We start from the raw sequence: 6,997 nt of genomic DNA on the forward strand, positions 1-6,997 counted from the left end.
AACATTTTTTCACTCATAACAGCTCTCACTCAATTCCAGTTGAAAGCAGCTGCTTCCCTAGAATGGGCTGCAGCTTTCCCAACTTTCCTGTCTTGGCCTCACGTCTGTCAGAATCTGACATAAAAACTTGCACTGAAAATGTATATGCAAGCCTTGTTTGTTTTTTGTTGTCTATGAAAATATTCCAGCAATAATCTTTAAAGATGCCACACATTCTTTTGCCTCAGAAATGTGTTCTCTGTAATACCTTTTTTTCAATATTGCCTTTGTGACCACTCAGGGTTCAGCTTTTATACTTTTTTTGATGGTATATATAAAATCCAAGATATGTTGCTATTCTCTGCCATTAGGTGGATGTTATTTGATTTTGGCATTCAGTTAATGGAGATGGAAACACTGAGGTACATTCAGACTCAGGAAATTTTGCTTGTTTTCACAAAGTCTGTTATATACCATTCTTGTTGCAGAACCCATTTATGTAGAAATTAACATTTCAGATTCCAGTTCTATCAAGTACTAAATACTCCCTGCAAAGTGCTCTAGTCCTTCCACAGAGGACCTCCATAGCAAGGTCTTTTTTGGTATCAGATTCTCCTTCAAAGAGGTGTCTGGATTCCCACTCATGTTTGGAAAAGTCACTCTGCAGCAAAACCTTCTCTGCAGGGTTTCCTATTGACTGCCCTGAGCTCCTTCTGCTGCATGCTGACTCTTGGTATCTCATGCTCACTTGCTGAACTCCTCCCTCTCACTTTGTAGGGAACTTCACCTCTCTACTCAGGGGAGTGAATTTTGCTTCAAAAGCTGCTTGTCTAAATCCCTTTGCTGTGTAAACTGCAGCACTCCCCAGCCCCCAGGTCTGGGTGTCTGTCTGAACTACTGGATATGAGAGCCCCCACCTTGTTTGAGGTTCTTAAGAGCCAATTCATGGAAAATCAAAGGCTACCCCTGAATATGCCATACTTTAAAATCAATGAGTCTCTTTGCATTTTGCTTTCTACTCCTTCTCAATCCATCTGTTGGATCTGTACCAGCAGACAGAACCACATGACTTGCACTACAGGATGAAATGACTTTAAATGGCAATGTGGCACTAGTACAGCAATAACATCTCAGCAGCAGACAGTGTGAGATTAATGTCACCATTAGCCAGTGGATGTTTGATATCTTAACCTCAAGGATTCATTGGGCTTGTAAATCTGTAGGAGCTCAGCTGGGTTCTCAGTTGTTATAGATCACAGGAATAATGTAAACAGGCATTTGCTGGGGCCTCGTGGAACTGCAAAGTCTGTGTTTGCTTGAGCAGTCTTCATAAAAAGTAGAAATCTTGTTATACTATAAACATGAATGTATATGTATATAAACATTGTTTTATGCAAGAAAATTCAATAAACCTAAATTCAGTAAGCAGAAGTTAAAAGCAACTGCATATTAAATATTGAAAGGAGAAAGCAGCAGCTCCTTCACACTTGTGAGCTCAGGGATGGCAAGCAAATATTTTGGGCATAATTCCTCACTGTTCTTGTCAACCTAAATGAAAACATAAAGGAGAACAGTAAAATACTTGTAAAATAAAAACCAGTAAAATTCTACCTGTGCAGCTCCTGAGCTGGGAGAACAGAGGCATGGCTAGCAGACCATATTCTGAGAGTTTTCTGGTGACATTTGTCACTTGGTGCCCAGAGACCTCACCGTGTCCCCAAATCAAGCACAACCCACACATCTGGCAGGGCTGAGCCCTTAATGATGGGGCTACTACTGCTCTCTGCTGGTGCAGAGTCAGACTTAGGAAAACACTGCTGAACCAAACAACTCTGAGAAAACAAATGCTACTGCCTAAAGAAAACAAATGCTGCTGCCTAGAGCTGTGCAAAGAGTGGGCATTCCCCATCAGGTAGGCTCTGACATTTTCAGCCTTTTTTTTTCCTTTCTGGTTTTAATAGATGCTGGTATATCTTCACACCTGAAAAGAGACATATTTGGGATCTATCACTATATTCTATTTCAAAAAAACCCAAGCTTTTATTTCTTAAATTTGAAACTTTTCTGTTATAATATGCAAAACAAAACAAAACAAAATCCCCCAAAAAAACCAACCAAACAAAAAAACCCCAAAACAAAATGAACAAACAAACAAAAACCCAACCAAAAAACCACAAAAACCAAAAAAACCCAAAAAACAAAACTAAACCAAAACTGAAAACAAAACTGAAAGAAAAAAACCACAACTGTTTGGAAAGGGAGAAAATAATATAGTCTGAAAACATAGCTGTCCTTCATTTAACCCCCTTTCCTCTAAGTCTGTCCACTTTCACCTTCTTCCCATAGTTACTATTCTCTGAAGCCCCAAAACTGTTGTACAAGTATTTTCTCTACCTCATGTGCCTTTTCAGAGGGGTATTAATTTAGAAATTTAAATTACTTGTAGTATGAAAAACACCTGCTGAGAAAGAGCACTGATAAACAAATGAGAGTTTGTTTATTACAAAGAAGACATCTAAAGTATGTTATAAACATCTAGATATCATTTTACTTTCATGAAAGTTCTACTTGCTGTCTCTATTTACCTAATGGCTTCCTTTTCTTTCTGATGGAAGTACATTAAAGTAATGATGCTTTCAGTTTTAGCTTTCATATTTTCCAGATTCTGCATTAGTATGTAACTCTGAACTTCATGTAAAGTGTTAGCAAGTTCTCTTCACAGTTTAGTTAGACAAAACCATCTATTTCCAGCCTGAGAACCAAGGACACCATTGCAGCTTTAGGGTCAAGAAGTATAAACAGCAAATTGAGGAGAGCAGTCTGGGAGGATGGGACTTCATAACCTGAAGCTGTAATGGGACAGTTGACCTCAACATGTAAATGGACCAAAACTTACAAAAGTGTGAAAACTCATGCGTCGGGTCCCATCTTGAGTCCATCTTGGGCGGAGCCATAGCTGGGCTCTGCAACTGCCCAAGGTGTATCCACTGAAGGCCTTTTAATAAATACTTTATTCCTTTAACTCTGCCTAGCCTCTGTTCCAGAGTTCTTTAGATGCTCTATAGGCATCAGTCTCTTTCCTTGTTTAATTTACATGGGATCAATAATGACCCTGTTGAATAATGTGTCTTGTTGTTTACTGATGCCTTGAGAGGCTACCTGGAACAGAGGCTCGACAGAGTTAAAGGAATAAAGTAGGTATTTATTGAAAGGCCTTCAAAGGATACACCTTGGGCAGTGCAAGAGCCTGGCTGGTGCTCTGCCCAAGATGGACCCTCGATGGACCCAAGATGGATGACTGGTCACGAGTTTTCACACTTTTATAAGTTTTGGTCCATTTAAATACTGGGGGTAACCGTCCAATTACAGCTTCAACTTGTGCAGTCCCATCCTCCCAGATTGCTCTCCTCAATTCCCTGCTGTTTATATTTTTTGAGCCTGAAGCTGCAGTGGTGTTCTTGGTTCTCAGGCTGGAAATAGATTGTTTTGCCTGACTAAACTGTGAGGAGAACTTGCTAACACTTTATATGAAGTCCAGGGTCACACACTAAGGCAGTACAGAATCTAAAAAATATGAAAGCTAAAACTTAAGAAATCAAGACAAGAAAATAAACTTATTCATTTCCACACACGTTTACATAAAAATACAACTGGAATTCCCAAAGACCCAACATAAAAACTAACTACTAATTGGTGGTTTATTACAAATACAACATACAATGAGCACAATGAGCATCAATTTTAAGCAGAACTCCTAAACAATGTTATATTGCCTTTTCAGAGATAGCACAATAAGGTGTAAAAAAATTTTTAAAATCAAAGTAATCATGAGGAAATGTATCACTCACAGTACATCATGTTGTTGATGTTATGCAGAACAACCCACTAACATTTCATTCATGGTGAGCTGAGACCAAAACTGAGTACCACAACATCTATATAGTGGATGTAGCTCACAAGCCAAATAACTGCCTATTTTACAGGAGAAAAAATACACTTAAAGAGACATTAAGGTCCTTTTTGCAAATCTCTATTTCTAACTGGAGTGAACATGATGTCCCCTTAAGCTGCAGCTCTTTACCACAGCTTCAATCAACACACACAACTTGTAAAAATATCCTCAGATCTGCTATGTTCTTTCCCCTCATAAACTAAATAGAGTATCAGTCTATCTCACTCCTCTTTACACATCTTGCTATCAAAAAACCACCCACTGAACAGTCCTGTGAGGTAGCAAATTGTAGCTTAGTATCTTTTGAGTAAGATCTCATTGTAGCTGAATAATTTCACTTTACAGCTCCCTGCTCCTGTGTGGACAGGATTTGCACTCGAGGGTAAACAGAGCCAACAGATTTGATCAATGCCTGTTCAGCATGTAAGTGCCCTTTGATCTCAAGTCTCAGAGGATCCTCATATGTGCTGCTTCAGAATTTGTGATTTGCTCTTAATGGGTTGGGATAAGAAGCTTTTACAATGCTCATCCTCAGAATCTCACTGTCCTCTGATTTATATGCCATTCCTATGCTTTTAAAATGTTACAGAAAAGGACTGTATTTATGGCAGGTTTTCTATGATGTTACAGAAAGTGGTTTCAGAACATGTAATGCATCATATAGGTACACATTGTAAGAAGGATATGTTAGCTTTTCTGAGTGTCTTGCTACTTTCATTGACATTAATCAGATTTATATGTCCCAGTGGATGAAAGGATGAACTGCAGAGATGTTAATTCAATCTGTTAGGACAAGTGGCTGACTCAGAGTTGAAAAGGAGCATGACCTTTCCTCATCAGTTTTCTCTTAGCACCAATGGAGAAAATCTTCTTGCAATCCTCAGTGAGGAAAAATAAACCTTTGGTGTTTCTTGAGTGGCCATTTCTGGCTATTTTGTCCCCAGTACCGCTGGTGAGCATAAAGCAGGTTTCAGACTGTTGGAGACACCTTTTCTTCATCATTCTCAGCTTATGGGATCAACCTAGTTTCTAGCTAAGGCAAAAATTGCAGTTAGGCTTAGGGATTGGAATGGCTTCTATCCTTAAGTGCCTTTTCTAGTGCACACACATTTCTGGGAAAATTTTTGGAAAACTCTGGCTATCTTTTCTCTGGAAGTCATGTGTCATGTTTCCATCTCATCTCAAAAATTTCTTTTCCTTGTGAAAATTTCCTATTTTCAACAACAATGTGTGTACATAGTGAGAAAAGGATAAAAAGTCACCAGGTACTAAACCCCCATGGCAGATATCAATCTTCCTGTCCTCCACTACAGCCTGTTCTCCATAATTCTCCTCACCCCTCACTTTTTGGCCCTTCCAGGGAATTCAGGCCAAGCTCAGGTTGCTGCAGGGCTGTGCAGGGTCAGGCTTCAGTGCTGGGTGTCAGTGCAGGTTTGGCACTGCTGACCACGGGTGGGTGTCTAGAGCCAGAAATTCAGCAACTCCACAAGGTACATTCAGAAATACTTAATGACCTTAAAGGAATAGCCAGGACTGAGAAGAAAGTGATCCTGCTTGCCCTCTGGGGTAACTCAGCCCAAGGAGGTGCAGGTGACCTGGATTTCACCCCATGCAGTAAGAGCTGTCACCCTTGGGCCCTTTCCCTGCCTTCCTCTGTGTATGTCTAAGGAATTAGAGGCATCATGAGGCTGCACTCCTGGGCATGGCTTGGCTGCTGTTCCTGCCTGGTTTGGGGCTGTGGGTGGCAGCAGCAGCCCTTGGAATGGGATATTTGGGATATAGGCACAGGGTTAGAGGCCTGCAGCACTGCTGCACACAGCACTGGGTACAGGCACCCGTACCAGCCAAGCTCCCTGCAGTGTCACCAGGAGATGGAGCTGCAGACTGGGCTGCAGAGACCCCTGAGCACCCTGAGCTGTGCTGTGCCCCCAGCTTGTCCCTGTGGTGTCACCAGGAGATGGAGCTGCAGACTGGGCTTGTCCCTCAGTGCCCTGGGTCCTGGTGACACTGCCTGCAGCCTCTTCTCTTGGAGGATCACGAGCTGAAAGCTCACCCCTGTCACTGGGTAGGCTTAGGCCTCCCAAACATCTTCCACATGAGATGGAAACCTGTTGGGATCTCTAGCTGGTCAGAATGACCCCAAGATACGTTAGAAAGTCTCTTTTCCCAGCCCGGCGCTTGAAGAAGGAGTCAGGGCTCTTCATTTCTCTGTCTCAAGGTTGTTTATTGTATCTTATCTACTAAATTCTTTCTCTGGCCTGCTGAGGTCCATCCAGCAGGACAGTTCCAGGCACTCTGCCTGCCCCCGGGGCGGTGTTATGTCTTTATACTAAAAACTATGAATACAATGTTTACAATTACTTTCCAATACCTATCACCTATATTAGACAGTGAGCTTCTACTCTAAGCCAATCCAAAAGTGCCAACATCACAGCAGAAGATGGAGGCCAAGAAGGAGAAGGAGAAAGGCTGGACACACCCAGTTCCCTCCATCTTGCCTCCTGAACCCCCATACTAAAAACCCCAACATCTATTTTTCCATCCCGTGATAACTTCACTATTATTCTACCTAAACTGTTGTGGCTTGCTGATCTTCAAATAAGGCTGGTAATTTGCTCCATGGGGCATAATCAAAACCACAGGTGCTTTGGGCTCTGTGCCAGGGCTTCTGAGCCCCCTGGCAGGGTCCTGGCCATCCTGGACAGCCACAGGGATGTTCTGGGTTCCCACAGAAACCCAATCCCAGCAGTTTTACCTGTATGAGCTTTGGGGCTATGGTGTCAAGCCTGTTTGACTTCTCAGGCATTTACTTGAAGAATATGTTGGAGATATGTTTATTAATGGACTTTTTTCTTAAAGACCTTGGCTTTTATTATGCCATCAAGACATCAGGAATTAATGTTAATGTCACCCTAGTTCAAATTATTCATTTCAAATTAGATTTATTGCTGGAAATGTATCCAGGATCCTTACCACTGGAAATCCATTACTTTCAAAAAAACCAAGAAATTAATCAAGTGAAGCACTACAAATGAGGCAGCAGCAGGAATACAGGCAATGCAAAAT

Source organism: Agelaius tricolor, unplaced genomic scaffold (assembly GCF_023055355.1).
Source record: "Agelaius tricolor isolate 1412-34295 unplaced genomic scaffold, bAgeTri1.0.p SCAF_3, whole genome shotgun sequence".
Lineage (NCBI taxonomy): Eukaryota > Metazoa > Chordata > Aves > Passeriformes > Icteridae > Agelaius > Agelaius tricolor.